Here is a 25,000-nt window from a genome sequence, read left to right as displayed (position 1 = left end):
GGAAAATCATGGCAACAATTTTGGGTAAAATAAGCACAGAGTTAGGCATTATAATCAGGACTCCAGGCAGACAGAGTTGAGTTGCTTTCCACAATATTATTCTGCATACTTACACCGGGATTGAAACCTAAACCTAGATTTGATCTACCCCAGGACTGACACATTGCCACATACATTTGTCAGATTTAGAAGTCTTACAAAGATTTTGTGAACTACTTTCTCCCATTGCAATGAGAACACAAGCTTAATAAAATACATTGAGGCATTTGACACCTAGAAGGTGATCACACGTCATTGCTGGTGTCCATTGCTAGTAGCTATAGGAGATGGTGTTAAACAAAGTCAGTGAAGGTCGAACATAGCTTCTCAGTTGCTACCACATAAGGGGAGACAAAATAAGATGAAAGAAATGGTAGATAATGTGAAATATTGGACATTAATTATATGTATTAGTTGTATGTTATCACCTATGTGGAAGCCTCTCAGGAATTTCCGGAACCTATTAGGGTGATGATCATCAGAAGACTTATTTCTTATCAGCATCTGAGATCAAGAACCAGCAACTGTAAGTTTCATATGATGATCAAGATATTCATGTAAAACCATTTATGTATGTTTATTGTAAGTGTCAAATGTTTAAAACCATATGAAATAAAAGAAGAAAAACTTCCTCTGGAGCCTCATACAGTACAATGTAAAAAATAACAAATTGAAATATATTAAATTTATTTTCAATACACTTCACTTACACTCCATTTTCCATCCCAAAGTGGCATCAGGGCACACTTAAGGCTGATGCATTCTTTAAGTCGCCTGGCTGTTAAGGACATCAGAAGAACACTCAAAAATACGAATGCTGTGAAAAATATTGGAGTCCTACACACTGAGTTCTGCTTTACCTATAATAGCTCGAGGTGAACATTATAACTAGGTTAAAGTTTCCAAAAACAAGGATCCTCAGTAAGTCTTTATGTTTTGAATAAGCTAACAATTAAATCTCATTTGTTATAGTTAACAAATAAGTTGTTAAAGTTATGCCACTGGGAACTACTTTATATTCTAAATGGTACAGCAAATTCTGAGGGAAAATATCAGAAGAAAACATCCATAGTGTAATTGGGATGCACTAATTGGCTCCAATAAGGATACATAATTCTTCTCTTCAGTACATCTGCTCAATGATTCTCATAGCCATGCTAAAATTGGATATTGGAATCACTAGATTCTAGATTTTAGAGAGTAAGACAAAGTTTGCCAGTGTGATTTGGCAATTAAAAATGGTTTAATATATTTCAAATTAAATATATAAGGCATGAAAATAGTCTTACGCATTGTGTGTTTTAATTCTCCCCCAAAAATCTGAGTTAGAATCTTGATTACCTTGAGGTCTCTCACCTAGAACTTTAATTAGACCCAGTAGGTAACTCTTTTTTTTAGATTTTATTTATTTATTTAAGAGAAAGAGGTAGTGGGGGTGGGGGCAGTGAGGGAGGGTTTGGGGGCTGGGGATAATAAGAACAGAGCAGAACAGAGGAAGAGGGAAAAGAAGACTCCCTGCTGTGTGGGGAGACTGATTCTGAGCTCAATCTCACAACCCTGAGATCCTGACCTGAACCAAAATCAAGAGTCAGATGCTTAACCAACTGAGCCATCCAGGCACCCCTGACCTAGTAGGTAACTTTAACTGAACCATGTGAGCAATCCGACCAATGCCCATTAGCTGAGCCCTAATGATAATATGCTGAATTTGGAGAGTATCTCTCATTGCATCATGTCAGAAATAAGAAAAAGGGTGATCAAAAAGTCATCTCACAAAAATCAAAATGCAGAGGTAAGATGGATTTTGATGTCTCCTAAAAATGTGTTTTCATTTTCTTTCTCCTTCAGAGCTGACTTTTTCACCCTTGGAAAACACATCCCTTCTTTTTCAAATTACATTTTGCATTGTCTGCCATTTCAGCAGTTGATTAAGTTTCATGTCACTCCTTGGCTGGCAGAGAGAGGGTCAAAAACTGGTTCATCACATGCCCAGCACACACTGTGCTTTCTTCTTTTTTTATTTACAATGGTTTGTATATTATGAGGAGACTCAGGTGACCCTACACAGAATAAGATGACCATTTCTCTTATTAAATCAAAGAGAAAGTCTTGGTTGCATAGCTAAGGGATTTTGGAAAGTTTATTACAAATTTATATTCCTATTCTTTCTAATAGGCTTAAAATAACCAGTCTCTTTCATAGTTCTCCTTTTTGCCCTTACTTCTCTACTCACTTAACTGGTATAAATGTATAGCGTTGGCAAACTTAAATTGGGTCATATCCCATAGGAACTCAAGTTCAGAACCTTTTTTTCTTTTATATCATCTATGTTTTATGATGGGCATAAGAGAATTGATAAATGTGCCCCATCCTGGGATGGGAGGTTAGCACAATACAATCTCTCTCTCTCTTTTTTTTCTTTTATCACCTTATGTATTAGAATTACAGCAAAAAGTAGGATACATACCATATTTACTTGAAAAATCTGACCGCTTTTAAAATCTGGTAATACAGTTAAAAGAGAGTTATAAGGCTTTTCAAGTGCAAAATAAAAAACGAATTCTAGCAATGGTCTCATTAAATAGCATTGGCCCAAGGCATAGACTCTTTAACTCTATTGAACTGTCATTTCCATGACAAAGTCAGTTGACTGACTACACAACAAGAGTTGTAGAGCCCCAGCCCTCAGGTCTACAAGCCAATCTAAGCAAGCATCACATATCCAGAAGGGATTTTGCAGTCTGATGAAAAGGAAGGAAGTAGATTAATTAGTGATCTATAATTGACTCTATATCCATCATGATCTTAGATCACAACAGGCTTGTCCTATTCCAGTTTGTTTTATTTTGAAAAAAAAAAATCCTTTCAGAAATACTTTAGGATTCAAAGAGTCAAAATATTTTGTGGAATTGAAAATTCAGTGAGTCAATATTTTGGGGAAATCAAATATGCAAGAGAATATGTATACAAATAAATAAGGGCAAGAACTTTGAAGAAGAGATTCTTACAACTGCTTAAGTAATTGACTGTTATCTGACCACAGAAATTAACAAATTTTAGCTTTTGTTCTATGGAAAATTCAATTCCAAGTCTAGCTGAGGTTGATTTATTCATTCAGTATACATTTATTGAGCACCTATTTGCTAAGAACAAGGGATTTAAATAGGAGCTAAATCAGTTTATTATTGTGTCTGTTTCAGGAAGCTTATGCCCTTCAGCAAATAAAATATTAAATGAGGAAATAAAAACTATGATGAGTTCTATAAAAGAAAGTTACCTGCAACATGAAACTCACCATGTTTCACCTAATTGATGAATAAGGCAATTTGGTAGAGAAAGTGACATTTGAGTTGAAATATAAAGCACAAATAAAAATCCAAAGGATGCATTAGATCTAGAGGAAAAGAACACTCACTAGGCAGAGGGGACAGCATGTAGTAAGAGAGAACAAGGCACACCCAAGAAAGTGAAAGAAGGCTAGTGTCCCTGTTAAACAAGGAGTGAAGGTATTGCAAGGCGAGGATTGAGAAGTAAGTAGGGAACACACCTGCACGTTTTTTGGGCAATGTTTACATCTTCCTCTTCACACCAAAAACAATAAAAAAACACTATTGTAAATATGGATGAGTCTAATAGAGCAGGAGATGTGGATTGATACAAATAGCATTGTATTTGGAATGATTACTTCGGCTATACAAATAGCAACTTAATTTAATGGAGGAGGGTGTTAGGAGATTAATTCTATAGCCAAGACAGAAAGTACATTTTTATTGTACAAGATGGGGGCAGATGTGATCTAGGGAACTAGTTCTGAAAACTTATTCGGGATATAAAATGGACAGAATCTGATGACAGATTACTAGTAGCTGTGACAGGAAAATATGGTGGCAGAGAAAGGACAACAAGAAGACAAAAGGATCCCTAGGAAAATGTCATTTAATAAAGTGATACTGTGTAGCACTCCCTAAACTTCTTTAGCATATATCTCATATGAAACATATTATTATCTATAACTTCAATAAAAAATAAATAATGGCTAAAGCAATTATACAAACAAGATCTAGAAACGTTGGTCTTATATTTAAAAGTTTAATAATATGTAGCTGCATCTGGATTTTGAGGATAGGATGCTAAAAGAATGTGAATAAAATAGCCAGCTCCCACCACTGCTGTCATATATATTTGTATGTAGGGATCTCAGACATGTATGTCTTCTGAGTGTGGAAATGTGGAAATCTGACAACGATTTTAGCAGATCGTTTGGAGTAAACCAATGGAATGTCTCAGAACCTTTGAGCCCTTAAAGTACTTTATTTAACAGTCCTCTTTGCCCCCCCCCCCCCCACCTTGCTTCCTAAGCATGGGCATCATCAGCTGTCATCTAGAATACTGAAATCATTTTCTAGCCAGTCTCCACTATCTACTTGTGCTTCTGGCACTTTCTCTTCTAACCTACAAGTTATTTTTTTGAAAACACAAATCTCTCCCTACTTAAAACCCTTCAAGGGGCGCCTGGGTGGCTCAGTCGTTAAGCGTCTGCCTTTGGCTCAGGGCATGATCCCGGGGTCCTGGGATCGAGCCCCGCATCGGGCTCCCTGCTCCGCTGGGAGAGCCTGCTCCTTCCTCTCCCACTCCTCCCGCTTGTGTTCCCTCTCTCGCTGGCTGTTTCTCTGTCAAAGAAATAAATAAAAAATCTAAAAAAAAAAAAAAAACCACAAAAAAACCCTTCAAGGTCTCTCATTGCTCTTAAGATAATGATCCAAATCCTTCTCTGGACAATTTTGCTATGGTCCTGATGTAATTATAAGTAGTTATTAATAGTTACTCCTTTCACTTTCAGAAATGCAGCCATATATATATATATATATACACAGCCTCTTACCCTCTTATCCTTTTCACCCTTGACTCTTCATCCACACACCAGATTTTACATTTTTCACATGTTCCTTTCTTTTTCAGAATGCTTGGATATATTTTTTCTTCTGTCCTGTGTCTTCTGATACCTGCCTCTGATGGCTCATATTTATGAAATTTGAAACTACTTGGGTTTTAAATATTAAATCAATAATGGTATTTTAAATAAAGCAAAATACAGCAAACTTCTTTGACTTGCCACATACTCCCTAAATAAGATAACCCCATATAAGATAAAAATCTGGCCCTGGACTAAATCAGATACCTCTGACATGAGTTCCCATAGTTCTCAGTATGAAACTTATGTTTAAATACTAAATCACATAAATTGCCTTTTAATGAGTTTTTCTCTGGCAGAATATAAACTCCAAGAGATCAGAACTAGGTCTGTCTTATTTAATATTTATCTTCTTTAATAGAATGCTAACTCCTTGAGGATGAGGATTATAATCTTTCTTTTCACTACAGTTTCTTCAACAGTCTGATACTTCTGACAGGTGGAAGATTCTCAGTGAATATTTGCTGGAAGAAAGAATGAAGATAGATTCAAGGAGAGAATGAGACACTCACTGTCTCAAATTAGAAAATGTGAGTTTCATTCTGAGTCAGGAAAATAGGTGATCCTATTTTTCCATTTAGGAAAACAAAATGATGGAATGATTTGCCAGAGACTTCTCTACACATTAGTGTAAAATAGTCAAGTTTTGATTATGCAATTTGCAAGAAAAAGCTCAACAGAGCCAGAGTTAAGGTCCAACAAAATGATGTTGAGGAACGTTTCAGATAAACAGTTGAAGAATGGGATACCCATCAGATAAGGGAAACCAAGAAAGAATGAAGATAGATTCAAAGAGAGAATGAAGATAGATTCAAGGAGAGAATGAGACACTCACTGTCTCAAATTAGAAAATGTGAGTTTCATTCTGAGTCAGGAAAATAGGTGATCCTATTTTTCCATTTAGGAAAACAAAATGATGGAATGATTTGCCAGAGACTTCTCTACACATTGGTGTAAAATAGTCAAGTTTTGATGACGAAATTTGCAAGAAAAAGCTCAACAGAGCCAGAGTTAAGGTCCAACAAAATGATGTTGAGGAACGTTTCAGATAAACAACAGTTGAAGAATGGGATACCCATCAGATAAGGGAAACCAATTATACCAACAGACATCATTGTCTGCAAGAAATTGATGAAGGCATTATTGAATGGAGGTGACATTCCCTCTAACTTGCAGTGCATTGGAGAGCAATCACAATCAGGGTGGGACATGTTCGTTACTCAAAAATTTATGCCTACTCTCTTTCTCCAATCTTAGCCAAAGTTGATATTTTGTTTGTTTTCAATTGGCATAAATTGATAACTTACTTTCTGTAAACATGTTTATGTGTGTTTGAATCAATAAAATAATTTTCCACCTGGTAATGGGTGCAATTGAAGTAACATCTCTCGATGTGGGCTCTAAGACAACATGTAACACATATGGAAGGAGTACTGTACCTCTTTAAAATGAGTTGTTAAATACTTAAGTGTTTACTTTTCAGAAATAGATAACCTAAATATAAAGCAGTTTTAGTTATATATAACAAACCATTTTGATCAGCTCTTCAAAGTAAACATTATGGTATCTAACACTTCTCACACACAATTTGAGTTGCTTTAAAAAAAAGTATTCTCAACATCATCTACAGTTCAGATCTACATTCTCCTCAGTAGCCTAGAAGTATAAACCAACTCATAAGGTAGCCAAATTAAATAATTGTGCTTAGAAGAAATGACCTTATGGAGCCACACACACACACACACACACACACAATGAGGTAAATAAAATAGTCCTTTGTGGTTTCCTTAAATTACAATATTTTTTAAAAATATGTAATTCTGAAAGATATAAAATATGATTTTATTTGAAATGTAGAGATTGCTTATTGCTTTGACATAAGTCGTATTTCTATGAAAGATACATGATTATTGAAAGATATGAATATGTTTTAGCCTTCCAGGGATAAAATGGACAGTAAAAAATAAAATAGACAACAACCAAAAGATATAAATATTTTAATTCATATCTTTGATAAAAATTAGACCTCTGAGGGAAAAATTTTAAATCAGGAATGTTTATATTCACCAATATTTACCTTTTAGCCAGTTCTGCCTTCTCTAAATAGTTGAGAAACTTGTCCACTTTGGTGGCTTCAAATTTACTTCTATATGTACATTATATATATTAACTATAGGTATTTAGGGCATTAAAATATATATCTCTTCCCTATCATTATTTCCAGGTGCCAGCTGATGACTCTCACTGGGGTTCTTTGCTGTCATCTCAGTGGCAGCATACCTTATTCATCATCTTCCTGTCATTTGGACTTTTCTGTTTCTATTAATGTAATAGTCACTAAGGTCAAAATATTACTTGTTATAACTTCTCTTTTTCACTAACTTTACATCCATGCCTGATAAATGTGTAACATTAGATGTCCTCTATATTAAACGCCCTTTGAAGCAGGGCAAATTACAAATAAGTAAAAAAAAGCAAATACATTTACCAATAAATAAAAGACAGAATTCATTGTTATATCTTAATAAACAGGAATAGAACCTTTTTAATAAAGATTTTCTTGATTAATCCTTCATGGGGGCTCAAATCCATCACTTTCATCCATGTCACACTTGTTTCAGTCTAATTTAGACCATCATACCCCAATTACTCAAGTAAAATCCTCATCTTCTTTCTAAACCACGTTCTACACCACTACGGATATGTTCATCTTGCCACAAACAACAAACAAAAAACAAAACAAAAAGAACAAAATAATCAAACAAAAGAAACAAGAAAGAAAACAAAGCAACTTAAAACAACGACAATAAAAACAAAAAGTTTATTTTGGCCTCTATAAAGTGGTCAGCCAGTTAGCATCTTGTTGACCCTAACCCTCAGTTCTACTTTTGGTTAGACTTCATACTGCAGTCACACTTGGAGTTCTACAACTAGCTGTGCTCTTAGGTCTTCATACCCACTGTTCACCCTGCCAGGAGCAGTGTCTTCTGCCTCTCTCAACCATCAACATGCTAAGTAATACTCATCCTTCAATTTGCAAGTTAGAGATGGATTTCTCTTCACATCCACCTAGGAAGATATTGATTCATTCAGTACCCCTCCATACTTCAGTACACTTAGTTTGTAATTTTTTTGCTCTTATACATTACAGTTAAAGTAATTGAAGGTGCTGATTAATATTTTTATCTCACTATTGCACTACACATACATGCTAAATTCATGCTTCAGATTATATTCAGTGATAGAGATTTTCTATGCTTCAAATTGTATTCAGTGATAGCGGTTTCCATCTTGGTGTCCTACCAACTACTTTCCTGCTGAAGCTTTTTACATGATTCAAACTCTTCTATCTGAACTTCATGCAATATATGGACTACAGAAAAAGATTTACCATTTATCGTTATTTCTTTAGACCTCAGAAATCTTATCAACATTGGGACTCAAAACTACAGCATCTTTTGCTAAAGCTGTGCTGTTAATCACAGTAATATGATGATCTATAATGTTATTCTGATAGTAGTTTCAATATTGAATTTTACTTACGTTATATTTTCAGGTGGATGTGTGGAGTATCTTCATATAAACTGCAACCATTCTGAGGCAAAACACTGGCACCTATTAAATAGGTACTTAATACCTATTAAATAGATATACTTTTGTGATATCTTTTATGGTATCTCAATCAAACCTGCATAGTGTATGATCCGTATAGAGTTCTTAATTTTCAACATTTTAAATTTATTTTTTATAAGTTAATGTTAACTAGTTAATTCTCAAAGAAACGAGAACAGACTTAAAAAAAGAAAAAGAGAAGGAGAGGAAGAGGAGGCAAAGGAGGAGGAAGAAGGCAACAAGAACAAAAAAGAGGAAAAGAAAACTGAGACAAGACAAGAGAAAATAAAATCTAACATTTGGATAGCATAGTGAAATCAGAGCCTCTAGAATGAGTGAGGTATCACTGCTTCTTCCAAATCAGTTTAATTTTGTCCTGTTATATGGGAATCTATTACTCACGATCAGATAGGTAAAGAAAAAAATGAGCTTTTGATCATACGTTTTTGGATTACATTGAATTGAATCGAATTTTAATAAAGGAGTATGGCAAGGACCATACAATGAAGTTATTGCATATGAATAGTAACAAAGGAAATGGGAAGATTTGCTTTGTAATAAGAGTTGGTTTTAAACATTGGAAGGGAATGAATTAAATACTAAGGGCCACCAAGAGGCTTAACTAAGGGAAAGTGGAACACTAAGAGGAAGTCAATTTTAGTTTTATGTAAATAACAAGTTTTCAACAGAAAAGTTGTTTAAAATAATATGTACTGCCATGGAATGCAAAACAAATTGAGTCATTAACATATCCATTTATTTATCAATTCACATTTACAAAGTATCAACTGATAGGCATCACAAGAAAAATGATGAAAAAAATGAGTAGTTCTGACCCTCCAGAAGCTTATAGTTTAGTGGGGGATATGACTACATTAAAAAAAAAGATAATTCAACAATTAGAATTAAATATGCATGCAGGAAAGTTTGCACACTCACTTTGTAGGAATTTGGTGGCTTCAATTTCCAGCCTAACCACCTGTTTGCCTTTGGGGAAGTTAAAAAATTCCTATGAGCTTTTATGTCTCATCTGTATCACTGGAATAACAAAGTTCATTATAAAATAACGAGATGAAATTTTAATATGTTTTGCACAGAAATAGGGATATAGAAAGCAAAAATTAGTACCTATTTTCTGAAGAGAGAATCACTGACCTGAATTTTGAAGGATGAAGAAAATTTAGCAAAAGTAAAAAGAGCATTTTATTTTATTTTATTTTATTTTATTTTATTTTATTTTATATTTTATTTTATATTTTAAGAGCATTTTAGACAGAGCAAGTATCATGGGCAAAGAGGAGTGAGGGCTTATACTACATTATGAAATAGAACATATTAATTTATCAGAAAACCGTAGGAAAGAGCATCCATACATCTAACTTAGATGTAGCATTTTGTAACAGTATACATATATAAAATGAAGTTTTTACAACTATAGGCCACAACTCAGGCAAGTTACATGGGAACATAGAAGAGTTTTCTCTTAAAATAAGTTTAATGTGTGACTTAACTCAAAATATCAATGGTATGTTCAAAACTGTGTTTTGATATATGGTATTAAATTACATTTTAGGATTAGGACAATCAATATAACTTCAACAATGGAAGTTTAAAACAAACCAATTCAGGGATTTAGCCATACAATGAACAATTAATTTATAGCATCTATTACACTAAGCTAACAATCACTGCAATAATAACCACCATTTCCTGTGAGATTACTATGTAATTATCTTATTTAATGATATATAATTACATATGTCTACACGTGTGTATGTGTGTGAATGACAATCATAAGTCACTATAAAAATAACCTGATAAAAACTGGCATGGAGTATAAGTATCCTGAATTCAGATCCTCTTTACTTTATTCACTGCTTTTTTCTTACTGTTTAAATCAGATTCTGGATTATGGCAAGTGCCAAGAAATATTTGCTGAATGAACAACTTGATTATGTAAAGAGGATCTGTCCCTTAATTCACCATGACTCTGATCCAGGATGACAATCACCACCTTCTTATTTATCAATGCAGAATTAATATGCAAATGATGTCCTATGTTCAGCTTAACTTCTTGCTGCATTTGGGAAATTAGCGGAAGATAAACTTTTCTACATTAAATTTATATGCATTCCATAAGATACCAATTTTAGGTGCTAGCCAGAAATTATTTTTGAACCCACAGGATCCAATGTATATTTTAAAAATATTTGAATGTAACATTTTCTCAGGTAAGTTGCAGTAAATCTGAGAACGAAGCGATGAATTGAGTCTTGCAGGTCAAAGGAAGTACTGTGACCAAATGACAGAATAATAAATATGTGTGGAGCTCTGCGTTGTACAATACCATAGTCCAATTTAAGAAATGAACTGTTGATTCGGTGGCAATTTTCTACCTTAAGTGGTATTCCTTTGATGAGTATCTAAGCTGCACAGATCTTATTTTACACTGCTATCTCCTGACCCTTGCAGAACTTTTGATTACAATCATTGCACCATAGAATTACAGACTCAATGAACACATATCTCCAGGCTATGGCCTGAATATTTTTATTTTCTTGTTGTGTTTATTAGCAGATTAAAATGTTGATAAGAAGAATATAGTCTGGCAAAATTCCTGTGAGTTGTTAGAAGTATCCCAAAACACATGGGAAAATGGAAGAAAGTCATAAAAATCGGGGCAATATTTTTCTTTCTTGTACCATTTGAGACATGCACACAAAAAGCTTAATGCAAAAATATTTGCAGATATTAAATAATTTTCCTATCTTGTTGCATATTTCTAATTTTATAAATAAGTAATAAAATAAAAAGCTCACAATTGGAATGATATTTTTACTGATGTATATAACTGTTCTCATAGAGAAAGGAAAAACCCAGACCTGAACTGGGATCTGAGAAACCATAAGTGATCGCTGAATTGTGCCAGGATGGGCTTTTGTCTGCATTATGAGTGAACAGCATCCCTTGGAAAGGCAAAATTAAGAACCAAGACATAATAGTGCAAAGAGTCAAATGATGGTTTATGAGTGGGGCCAGCCAATGGTATGGATTGAATCTGAAATAAAATCTCTACAGATAAGGATACTAAAAAAGAGTGGGCAGATTCAGAAAGGCAAGCAGGAGATGAACCCAGGAAAGAGTTGTGTAGGGTACTGGAATGTAGTGGGAGAACTTTTTTTTCCAGAGTGCTCAAAATTTACCCGTGTTCTACCAAAAGATACTCTAATTCTATGAAATCCCACAGAGAAACAAAAAATCAAGCTTGTCCATAAATGAGAGAAAATATTATCTTCCCCAAACCCAGTGAGGTAAAAAGAGAGTGGAATTATTTCATCTATGGAAAAAAGTGGAAATAAAAAATGTTTAAAATGAAAGAAGATATTGTCAGTTGCATGCCAAATCAAATTAAACATTGTTTGCTTTCCATTAAGACACCATAACCATTAGCTTCTGTGGTCTCTGTTAGGCTGTCTTGTATATTAACTCAGAAGGAAGCACTGGTTTGGGATGTGAAATTGAGATTAATTCTCTTTTGCTAATGATTAAAACGTCAAGTTGTGTGAACACAGAGATAGTTAAAGAAAAGTGGTCATTTTTATTGCTTAGATAAAGATAAAGATAGTTAAGATTTCATTCCTATTGTAATAACTCTCTACAACTGAGATGTTGATTGTCCATGTGACAGGATTGAATTTTTTTTTTCCTGGCATCTGGCCCACATTGTGGGATTATATTATGCGTATAATAAATAGGTATAAATAGTACTAGGAAAATAACCAAACTAATCAATCTCTAATGTTGTAGAGGAAGCAAAATCAGCCAACCAAAGGACCAACTAGCCAAATACACAAACAATATACCTTGTCCTTTCGGGGAAGGAAGCAATGGCTTTCATACAAGCTTGAATGAGTGTCACTCTGACTTCCAGGAGAGGCTGAAATAGGTCAGTAGAGTCTGAACATCCCTGTGATCTGAAATTTATAATATTTTCCCAGACAATACAAATTAGAGATAAACAAGAAAGTGAAATGATCCTATGGAAACTAGGAAAATATACTTCATGAACCTGTCTCAACGAGGGTTCAAGCCAATGCAAACTATGTTTAATACCTTTGTATTTTGGGGGACGCCTGGGTGGCTCAGTCAGTTAAGCATCTGCCTTCGGCTCAGATCATGATCCCAGGGTGCTGTGATCGAGTCCTACATTGGGCTCCTTGCTCAACAGGGAGCCTCCTTCTCCCTCTGCCTGCTGCTCCCCCTGCTTGTACGTGTTCTTTCTCACTCTCTGACAAATAAATAAATACAATCTTTTGTTAAAAAAGAAATATCTTTCTATTTTACTTATCATTATATTAATTTTTGGAGTTAGGGTTATATAAACATTAAGACTTTAAGAACATTACTTAAATTGCTCAGTTATTCTGTTTTGTAACTCTTCAGGTGGTACCAAATTTCTCTTCTTCCCATTATTGAAGAATTATTGAAAAACTCCTTGAAAGACTTGTCTGCCTTTATTATTTCCAGTCCTTGCATCCTATCCTTTCTTGAATCCACAGCAATCAGGTTTTGGTGCCCAGCTTTCCACTTGGACTACTCTGAAACTTACCAATTCTGAGTCTTCCTTAATTTCAGCACTTTTGATCGGCAACAGTGGTTCAGCTCTCTCTCCTGAAGCACTCTTCTTTCTCGTGGCTTACAAGAACCCACACTCAGCAATTTTTCAGTCTTTCAGAACCTTCTTCAGTCTTCTGTGATTTTTCCTCTTTCTTACCATTTGTATATTAAAATGCTCAAGGACTCAAACTATGAACCACTTCATCACTTGTCTATTTACATCCAGACTGGTCTTCTTAGTCCATGAATCTAGATGCCCAATAACTTTCTTCACCCAGGACTTTGAAATAAAAGGAAATAATAAACAATCATTGCGCATTTGAGAAATCATTGATTCTTCAGAGAAATTACAAATTGTCCACAATTGTGTTACTGACTCAAAAAATTTGGCAGAGTTATCAGTGATAAATTGGTATAAGTCATGGCTACATACTGAACAGATTTTATCCTGCTACCTAGACTTCATTTGCTTCTGGTACATTTTCTGCACCTGATTCTTTATCCTTCTATAGACAACTGCTTATTTTCTCAGAATTCACCTGTTACATAGAACAAGGAAACCTGGTTGTTATACATGGTCCTTAGAAATGTTGGGGCTGCAACAATTAGAAAACATGATGCTGATTTCATTTCCTTTTGATATATACTCAGAAGAGAAATTGCTGGATGACATGGCAGTTCCATTTTTAATTTTTTGAGGAACCTCCATATTCTTTTCCATAAATGTTGTACCACTTTACATTCCGACCAACAGTGCGCAAGAGTTCCCTTTTCTCCACATCCTCACCAATACTTGTTATCTTTTTGTGGAAATACACTATGGTATATTTTGGTAATAGCTATTCTAATAGGTGTGAGAAGATATTTCATTGTGGTTGAGATTGGCTGATGATTGGTGGTGTTAAGCACCTTTCCATGCACCTGTTGGTTATTTACATGCTGTTTTTTTGAGAAATAGCTATTTGCAGCATTATTCACATTTACCAAGCTATGGAAATAACCTAAGTGTCTGATGACAGATGAATGGATAAAGAAATATGTATACACACAAACACCATACACACAGACACGCACACACACACACACATACTATAGAATATCATTTAGCCTTGAAAAAAGAAAATTCTGGGGCACCTGGGTGGCTTAGTCAGTTAAGCACCCAACTCTTGGTTTCAGCTCAGGTCATGATCCCATGGGTTGTGGGATGGAGCCCCATGTCAGGCTCCGTCCTCAACAGGGAGTCTGCTTGAAGATTCTCTACTTCTGCCCCTCCCCCCACTCACCCAGGCTCTTTGTCTCTGTCTCTCTCTGTCTTTCTCTTTCTCAAATAAATAAGTAAATCTTAAAAAAAAAAAAATCTGCATTTGCTATAACATGGATGGATCTGGAAGAAATTATGTTAAGTGAAATAAGCCAAACACAGAAAGACAAATACTGAGTGATTTCACTCATATGTGGAATCTAAAAAAGTAAGACTTATAAAAGCAGAGAGTGGATTGGCAGTTGCCATGGGATGGGTGGGGAAAATGGAGAAATGTGGGCCAAAGGATAGAAAGGTTCAGTTATGCAAGATGAATAAGTGCTGGAGATCTAATGTATAACATGATGACAATAGTTAACAATACTGTATTGTATATTTGAAATTTTCTAAGATAGATGTTAAATCTTCTCAACATACACACATGCACAAACATACACACTATATAGAGCAGATGGGTAAGTTATTTAGCTTGACCACGGTGATCTTTTTTTACAATGCATGGATATATATATATATATATATATATATATATATATATATATGAAATTATAAACCTTAAAAATATCTCAGTAAATTTGTAAAAAAGAAAGTATCATTCAAATAAATATTCATTTTAATATTCTTTTATATAATTACTTCAAGTTTGAGTCTCAAAAATATTCCATGTTTTTCAAATAACTAAGCTAGTGCGTATCTCAAATGCATATCTCAAATAATTAAAACTACCATTTATTGCTTATTCTCTATTAGAGTCTGTTAAAGGCTTTTCATGTAATACTTCAGTTGAAGGGACTAGATAATATTATACTATTACCCTCTATTTTGAAGGGGAGGAGAATGAAATTTAGAATGAACAAACAAGGTCATGAAGTTGGCAACTTGGAGCAAGTCCTAGGTTCTTACTACAGGACGTGAGTACACCTGATCTAGAAAACAAAGGAAACCATGCAATGATGCCCAGAATGTCCCAGACATGGTAACAGAACTTTTTTGCTCTCCAAGTTTTTACAAATCACAAGATATAAAATATCATGAAGCAGGGAGTGAACTAAACCACAGTTTGTGTTAGAAGTTTCTAGTAGGGTTTATCTTCTCTGAAGTCTAGACATCAATATCACATGTAAGGCTTCTGAAGCTAAATGTGTCCAGGCCCCAATTCAAGCCTATGAAGTGAGGATTGCCATTTGAGTTGATATAACTTCTCTCTATGGTTTGACAAAAATGAAATAATTCTCAAAATAAGTATCTAGTCCATGATCCTGCTTGTACACAAATATATTATTATTGTCTCCATTTATTAAACAATTAAATGACTTACTTAAGTTATATAGCTAATAGAAAGAGTCCTGCTATTTACCCAAGACATAAATGTGCAAAGTGCTTTCCTACTGTGTAAGGGAGATATTATTTTCATTTCAGTTGTAATTATAGAAGCTGAGATTCAAGGGCTTTGAGGAAGTTGCCTAAGCTTACAGAGAGTGTAAGTTGTGAAACCTTAATTAGACCACAGTTCTTTCTGACCCAGACTCACGCACTCTTCCTTCTCTTCAAGGAAGCAAATTCTGCCATCTCCACCCCACACAACAGTCTCCAACCCTCTACTAAACGGCATAACCATCTGAACAAGTATCTGAATTAAATCTTCAAATCTTGGCATATATAAATTTGCAAATATCATAGGAAGGTTTTTTTTTCATTTTAAAAAATTGAAACAGACTCAGACGTAGGCTTGTTGAGTGTGAATTCAACAATTTATTATTTCTTGAGGCTATTTTTTTCCTAAAATTCTCGTCACTGTTGACACCGAATGGCTTCGCAAAATGCTGACATTAAACAAAAGGGACCAGTTCTCAAAGAGAGAATTTCCTATCAGTTAAAGTGTAGAACTTATTTCCAATCTGTAGTGTTTAGTTATAAGGATTAAGTGGTCAGTACTTGATACTAAAGGTACGAGCAAGTGAAAATATCACTCAGAAAAATTCTGAGTAACATAAATTGAACCTTCCACTATATTTTATTTTATTAACATAAAAATTATTGTTTCTGCTTTTATTTTTTTCTTTTCCTTTTAAACACTTTGGTTTAAGTAGTTGAAGAAATACTACATTTAACATGCATGATACAGTGTCTAACATAAAGTAAATGCTCAATAAATATTAGCTATTATTATTTTATTAGCTCTCACAGATGCATATTTTAGTTATGCTGAAAGCCAACTCCCTTAGAGTTTTATGATTAATAGCATTATATTAGTATAATAACAGTGGTACTGTAATAAGTAAACAGAAGAGAACATAACAGGAGAAAATGAAGCTTGAATTAAACCAAAGATGTTCTGAAGCTCTTTATGTAACCAGTACTGTAGGCCATTATAAACTAAAATCACTTCCATTTGTGGGTCAGGCTGGATAGTGATATTAATATTAATTAATTAATTAAGAATGTCCTGTTATTTGGTTTAATAATCCACAAACTGAAAATGATAAGTTTGGAATGGCATTGTCCTAGAGTACACTCATAATGCTTTCTTGGAAAAGAGGAAGGAAAGAAGGAAGGAAGGAAGGAAGGAAGGAAGGAAGGAAGGAAGGAAGGAAGGAAGGAAGGAAGGAGAGAGGGTATAAAGGAAGGAAGGAAGATAAATTCTTTTTCTCCAAAGTGTATCTTTTAGAACTCCTGCTTTCCTAGCTGTACTCTGCTATATGTTTGTCTTAGTTTTTTTGTTTTATAGTCTTTTAAGGAAGGTTCAGATCAGTAGCATTAAACATATTCTGTATGTGCCCTTTCTCTACCTCAATTTACCCAGAACTCCTGACAAAATATAAACTATTGAAATTTTATAATTTTTAATATGGAATAATTTGAAGGATGTGTTTTAGAGTTTTTGCTCCATCAAGTAAGGCACCATACTAAAGGACTAATCTACATATTTCAAAAGCTAACGGAGGGACGCCTGGGTGGCTCAGTTGGTTAAGTGTCTGCCTTTGGCTCAGGTCATGATCCCAGGGTCCTGGGATTGAGCCCCACATAGGGCTCCACACTCAGCAGGGAGCCTGCTTCTCCCTCTGCCTGCAGATCCCCCTTCTTATACTCTCTCTCTCTCTGGAAAATAAATAAATAAAATCTTTTTTTTTTTAAGCTAATGGAAACGGGGTGGCTATTTAAAACTCAGTTGGTACTCTATTATTTTAAATAAAAGTACTTAGTTAGAATTGCTCACATATAGCCTTACTCTCCTTTTATGATTTAATTTTATAAAGAAGAAATTAGGTATGATTCACCTATGTCAACCTCCACAGTTTGAGAAAATTTGAAATACGGACAAGAACTGCAAGTAAAGTAAATCTATATAGTATGTATTTATAGATACCTAGAAGTTACAAATATATGAGATAATTATTCTTGTAGATTTCTTCAAAACCGTAAAAAATTATGTTGCTTAAATATTTCCCAAAAATTAATATAAGAAAATCTGTTAGTTGGAAATACAAGCCGATACTCAGAGAATTAAGACTGTTTTATGCTTTTTTACCTTTCGTTACTGGCATGATTCTTTTTTTTTTTTTTAAAGATTTTATTTATTTATTTGACAAAGTTAGAGACAGCCAGCGAGAGAGGGAACACAAGCAGGGGGAGTGGGAGAGGAAGAAGCAGGCTCATAGCTGAAGAGCCTGATGTGGGGCTCGATGCCATAACGCTGGGATCACGCCCTGAGCCGAAGGCAGGCGCTTAACCGCTGTGCCACCCAGGTGCCCCACTGGCATGATTCTTTATCCCATGAATCTTCCTGTCTCCAAATGACGCATGCCTCATGGTCTGTCTGTTGCTATCACTTCCCTCCTACCTAGTTATTTAGCAGTTTCAAATACTAATTCATGCTGTCCTTGAAGAATTTCTTCTACTTGTCTTGCTTACAAAAAGTCATTATGGAGCACTTTGGAATAATCCCAAATATTCAGATATAATGAGAGAGAACAGGTGCACAGAGAATGAGAAGAATTCATTATGCACATTATTGGTTTTTTTTTTTTTTTTCATAGCATGAGTCTAATTCATTAGGTCTATCAAAATAAAGCTTACTATCATGCTAAAGGACTTATCTCTACATATTTAAAAAGGTGAAAAAAGGAGTCTGGAAAAGTGAGTCAAGCAATGGGCTAGAAGTATAATGCCTGGGAGGAATTACCTCTGTATTTATTAATTGATCATGTATCTTTGGAAAGTGACTAAATATTCCTGACTCTGTTTCTTTTAATGTGCTCAGTAGAAAGAAGGAATTCAAACAAATGTGGTAAGTTAAAATGAGCTAAAAAACACAAATCCAAAATACTAGTTTTAATTAAATTAGTATGGTTAAAAAAATGATAAAGTTTTCCACATGAAAGCATATTTTTCTAAATGATGCATATATGGATAAACTGAAAAATTTATGTATTTGTTTCATAATCCCAATTACTACATTGTTTTATAAATATATATATCATAAAAATATAAAATTTTCTATGTAATATGTATCAGAGATTATATAAAGGTATTTAGGCATTTATAACACAGGTGTATATTTATTTTATGAAATAACCTAAAACTATCAAACTATTTCACATATAAAAGTTAGATGTGTAGGGGCACCTGGATGGCTCAATCGTTAAGTGTCTGCCTTCCGCTCAGGGCGTGATCCTGGCATTCTGGGATAGAGCCCCACATCAGGCTCCTCTGCTGGGAGCCTGCTTCTTCCTCTCCCACTCCCCCTGCCTGTGTTCCCTCTCATGCTGGCTGTCTCTCTCTCTGTCAAATAAATAAATAAGATATTTAAAAAAAAAAGTTAGATGTGTAAACTTTTCATATTACTCAGATTACCAAGAAAATAGTCAATATTATCTTCCTTAAAGGTATATATATTAATTTTGTATTAAATTTGCTTTTGACTCTCTAAAGATGATTTTAATACAAAATAGCCTCTAAATGAACAATTAATCCTACCTAATGAATTTATATTGAAAAAGCTTAAATATTTAGATATTTGGTAGACTTTAGGATATAATTTTCAGAAAAAAAGAACTATAATGAATAGTTATATCTTTAAATATATGAACTTTTGCACATTAATGTTCTGACTATTCATTATTATAACAATCTTGTTCTCTCACCTAGAAAGTCTAAACAAAAATACAAAAATATTTTTTTTACTTTAATATATTATTTCATGTTTTCTTAAGAAAAAAATGACAAAAGAAACTCAAAATGTAAAAGCTAGATATACATGCAGAAGCATTGTGGCGAAAATTAGGTGTCTGGAGCCCATTTGACTGCTTCGAATCCTGAATCTATCATTATTAGTTGTAAAATCTTGAGCCTCTTACCTAAATTCTCTGCGCTTCATTTTTTTTTCTCCTAAACAATGTGATATTGATAATACTAAACCCATGGGATTATTGTAAGAATTAAAGTATATAATCCATAAGCATTAGACACAGGGCTTGGAACATGGTAATTATTCAATAAATATTAATTATCATTATTAACCACAGTATTCAGAATACTCTCATTCTTATATTATTTGCCCAATAAATGACTTTAAATAAATAGAAGTATTTCCTGTTTTTTTGCATAGAAGGGAAGTAAATGATTCACTCAAGATAAATTTTTTTAATATATTAATTTCTGTAACTGAGTCCAACTGAATTTAAGAAATTTTCTACTTACCATTACTTTAGTCATCCATTTATTTGTTCACTCATTTGCTCAAAAATATGACCAAATAATACTCTGTGCTGGGCACTTTGAGAAGTCCTGAGAATACATGGTAAGTAAAATGGACATGATGTCTGCTTAGAATTAAGAAAAGATAGGGAAGAAGGCTGGCGTTAAACCTATAATATAAATGGGGAAGTAAAAGAGAAAAGGAACAGTCAGTAGCATTATGCAACCAAGTCTAAAGGAAAAGAAAAACAATCCCAGGAATAAAGATTAAGCTGAACTTGATTAAGTTTATCACTGTCAGCAAGATTATTAGCAAGAATACTAACATAAAAATAAAGTTTTTGAAACTTTCCAGTTTCTGTGCTAGTAAGAAGTTTGCGCCAAGATTTACACCATGTTTAAATCTTCTGCCTCTCAGCAAATTCCCCGGCAGAGAAAACAACGTGTGCCAGATAAGGGAGGGATTCGTTGAGGGGCACCCTCTGATCTAAGTTAAGAAGTTCGAATTCTAATGTCAGGAATATGGAAGGACAAAGTAGAATTTAAAGTAGAAGAATGATAGATTTGTGATTTCAGATGATCACACGGATTAGAAAGGAGGTAGACAACAGAGAATTGAAGGTGAGATAAGATCAGATACCACCTACACCGACAGGTAAGACTACCAACAGTTACAGAGAGGGTGACTATTAAAATTCAAAAGAGAAGCACAGAGAGTGCCTGGGTGGCTCCGTTGGTTAAACCTCTGACTTTGGCTCAGGCCATAATCTCAGGGTCCTGGGATTGAGCCTGGCACAGGGCTTCAGACTCCCCTCTCAGCAGGGAGTCTACTTGCCCCTCTGCCCCTCCCCCCAACTCATGCTCTCTCCCTCGCTCTTTTTCTCTCTCAAATAAATAAATAAAATCTTTAAAAAAAAAAAAAAGGAACAAAGAAACAATAATACCCTGTGAATGGCTAACTGTGAGGAGTGAGGGCGAGGATGGAGCCTGACTAAACCCATGTGAGGAGGAGGATGCCTGAGGAAAATGCAGAAGAGATGATGAATTTTATTTTAAATATGTTGAGTTAAATATAATTTAAGCTATCTCGTTGGAGGGTTTGCTATTATTATGTCTGTATGATGTTGATCTCGATGAGATCTTGATGAAGATAATGATGGTCATGATATCGACATTTATTTGGGGTGAACTTTGCGCCAGTCTTGGTACTTAACATGCAATACAGCATGTAAATTGCAATACACAAATCCCATTGACTATACTAAACATATTTTTTTAAATTTTATGGAGTATACAATTCATGCTAAAGTTATTAGCATGTTCTGTGATGAAGATAAGACTGTAAGAGTTTCAACTAGTATATTAAACTTGTAGTGTGTTAAAACAAAAACAAAAACAGAGTCTATCAGGAGCCAATAACAACACTAATATTTGTGTGAAGGATACAGAATGAAGACCCTGAATATGAGACTAAGAAAATGCTGGGGCCAAGGAGAGAGGGTTTTAAGAACAAGTGAGGAATCAATACGGTCAATGTGTTTAAATGTTAAGGTTTAAAAAGTATTCATTGGTAGGACAACAAACAGGTTGTTCTCTAAGGACTTGTTGGATGGATATAAGATTGCAGTTGAAAGAGAAATGGAAAAAAGTCAGTTTAGATAATAACTCAAAAAGTTTAACTTTGAAGAGAACTTTTTCAAAGTTAAATCAGACACAAATCAGCATCAGGAAAGGAAATAAAACACATGGAGTTGAAAGAGTTCGGTTTTAGATCAGAGGAAACTGAGCATACTTATGTGCTCCTGGAAAGATGCTGAGGAGAATGAGAAACTATCGGAGTTACTAATTTATAAAGTTAGATATCTGAATTTTGGCGATTGGTATCCATTACAGCAGTGGTTCTCAACAGGGAGTGATTTTGCCCCCATATGTGGAAACTCGATGGATTGTCACAACTGGAGATGATGTGCTACTGACATTTAGTGGGCAGAGGCTCGACGTGATGCTAAGCGACTTTAACTAAGGGGGCAGCCACCCATAACAAAATGCATGAGAGGCACAGGGGAAGGAAAGGGTCACATAAAGGAGGAGGGGTCACTCTCCCAGGGGAAGGAAGATGAGATACAGCAATGGTTTGAAGATGAGGGAATTGCTGAAGCCATCTGCTGACTTAAATAGCAAAGGACTGTAGACTAGAGACCCACAAATAGGTTTTAAAAAGAAAAGAGATGTGTTGGTGAAGGAAATATACGAAGATTGGCGAGTGGTACTGAACGCCAGTTTAGGTTGTTAACTACAAATTTACTGGCAGCAATCTTAAAGTTCACATATATTTCAAAACTCCCCAGGAATCGTATGATTTAAGAAGGCTAGTGGATGGCGTTCCATGTGAGGATTTTCTACAGGCATGAAACGGAAGGCAAGAGGATGACACTAGAGTAATCGTTTTATAAAGCTAGCCATGTATATAATGAATTAAGATGAGGAAATAGATAAAAGATGGAAAGAAAGTTAAGTCAACAGACTAGACATTATTGAACTGGTACAAGGGAATTAGTTGGTGTCTATTAGTTAAAGTTTATTAACTTATTGATAACTGCTCTTTAGATTGTTTCTACTTCCGAATTTTTTGTTATATGATTTATCAATAATTGCACTAATTTTGTACATTTATATCATTTTCCTAATGAAAAATTATGAAACTTATATTTCTTATAAATTATATGCCATATAATTTAACAATAACTACAAAATTCAACCACGTTTAATAAATATAGTCTTTAGCATACATGTCTATGAAAATTACCCAAATGCATTTTAAATATTCATATTACATAGTTGACATTTGCAAAAAAAAAAAAGTTAAATCATAAAGAAAAGCAAAATAAAATTTCAGGAACAGAAATGTTTCTTTTCTTGCTTTTTTAAAAAAATATTACAATTTAAGTGAGAAAGAAAATTTGAATAACATATACCTAGGATTTCCAGCAGGAGGAGCGTGTGGATAAACGGTAAGCATTGACCACATTTAAGCGTTCTGTTATATTGTCCCTCAACTTTTTTTTCCCTGAGGGTTGAATATCACTTCAACTTTCATTCCAGAAATATTTATTGAGCACCTGCTAGATCCTTGAGATACATCAATGAATATGAAACAGAAAAGTACCAGCCTGAATGGGCTGTATATTCTAGCTCGTACATAATACATATACATATAATGAACAGACATGCAATTGGATATATTTATAATATGATCTCAGATAGGATGGATACTATGAAGGATGATATAATCATATGTCATAAAATATGACATAATCATATAATATAATATATTTATATTCATATAATATCTCAGGATGAATATTACAAATACTACTTTAAATCAAGCTAAGGAGACAGAAAGTAACAGAGAGGGAACCCTAGTTTTTGGATAGTGGTTTAAGAAGTACTTTCTGATGATGTCATAGCTGAGAAGGACCTGATTCCTGTATATTGAAGATGGGACTTAAGGAACTATCTGTAGGTTCACATAATAGTCCTTCACAGCTTTTATCTATAAAACTTAAAGATTTCTGTGATCATCTAGAGCCAAAATTTGACAGTGTCTTCTTTAATATTAAAGAAAAGTACTACAACTTCTCTAATAGTAAACAGAGACATGGCGTTTTCATTTAATTATTATTTCATTTTGAAATTTAGATTAATATATGCTAACAGAAGAAATTTAAAATAAATGTATTTAGATATTTTGAATGTGACTGGGAAGCATAAATTTGAGAAAACACTAATTTTTCTAATTGTGTATGATTTCTTTCTCATAATAATAGAAATCATAAAGAGTGTGTGTGTGCTTTCTGATTTTTCTTTTTTGCCCTTAAAACTTTTCTTTGGAAATTCTAAAAGCCATACTTAATTTTTAGCCCCTAGTAAAAGTGTCTGAACAGCAATACCCATTAGAGAAAGAATGATAATCTGATGACGGTGCTAGCAGGTGGCGTCATAATGAATTCTCCTTATAGAACAGTACATTCCTAACTATCATTTGTCCTGAGAGTTCCATTTTATCATGAGAAGAGCAGTCCTCTCTGGAAAAAAATGACTATTAGAAAATTCTTTTTTTTTTTTTTCTTCAAGATTTATTTATTTGAGAGAGAGCACAAGCAAGGGGGAGGGGGGGAGGGAGAGAGAGAATCTCAAACAGACTCTCCCCTCTGAGCACAGGAGCCCCACACAGGGCTGGATCTCAGGACCCCGAGATCATGACCTGAGCTGAAATAAGAGTTGGACACTTAGACACTTAAGCCACCCAGGCACCCTAACTATTAGATAATTCTTAATCTCCGGAAATGGCATCTGTATTTGGGATTATTAAATAAAGTAAAAAAAGAATAAATTAATAAACTTTTAAAAGCTTAACACACATTTTCAAAAATATTGCTCGCCATACATCAAAAATCCTCCCCTCTTCAATTAAGTTTGTAGCCAAAATGTCTGAATGCACGTTGCTCTGTAGCAAAATAAAATGAGGAAGACTAGAAGAATGCACTGGAAATTGTACAATAGAATACTCAGGAAGAGCTTTCACTGGCTGAGTGGAATTAGCTATGTTTGGGAGATGTAATACCAAAGCGGTGGGGTTATTCATTCATGAAAAAAAGTGATAGTTATAGAATGCTTACTGTGTGCAAAGCATTGTGATAGTTACTATGTATACAGAGATATGAATCCTGTCTTAATGAAGTGTACATATTTCTAAATGCAAATAAAAGGTATAAAGATAATTTTAAAAAGTACATGAATAA

The sequence above is a fragment of the Ursus arctos genome, unplaced genomic scaffold (genome assembly GCF_023065955.2).
Source record: "Ursus arctos isolate Adak ecotype North America unplaced genomic scaffold, UrsArc2.0 scaffold_9, whole genome shotgun sequence".
Lineage (NCBI taxonomy): Eukaryota > Metazoa > Chordata > Mammalia > Carnivora > Ursidae > Ursus > Ursus arctos.
This window is presented reverse-complemented; position numbering follows the sequence as displayed.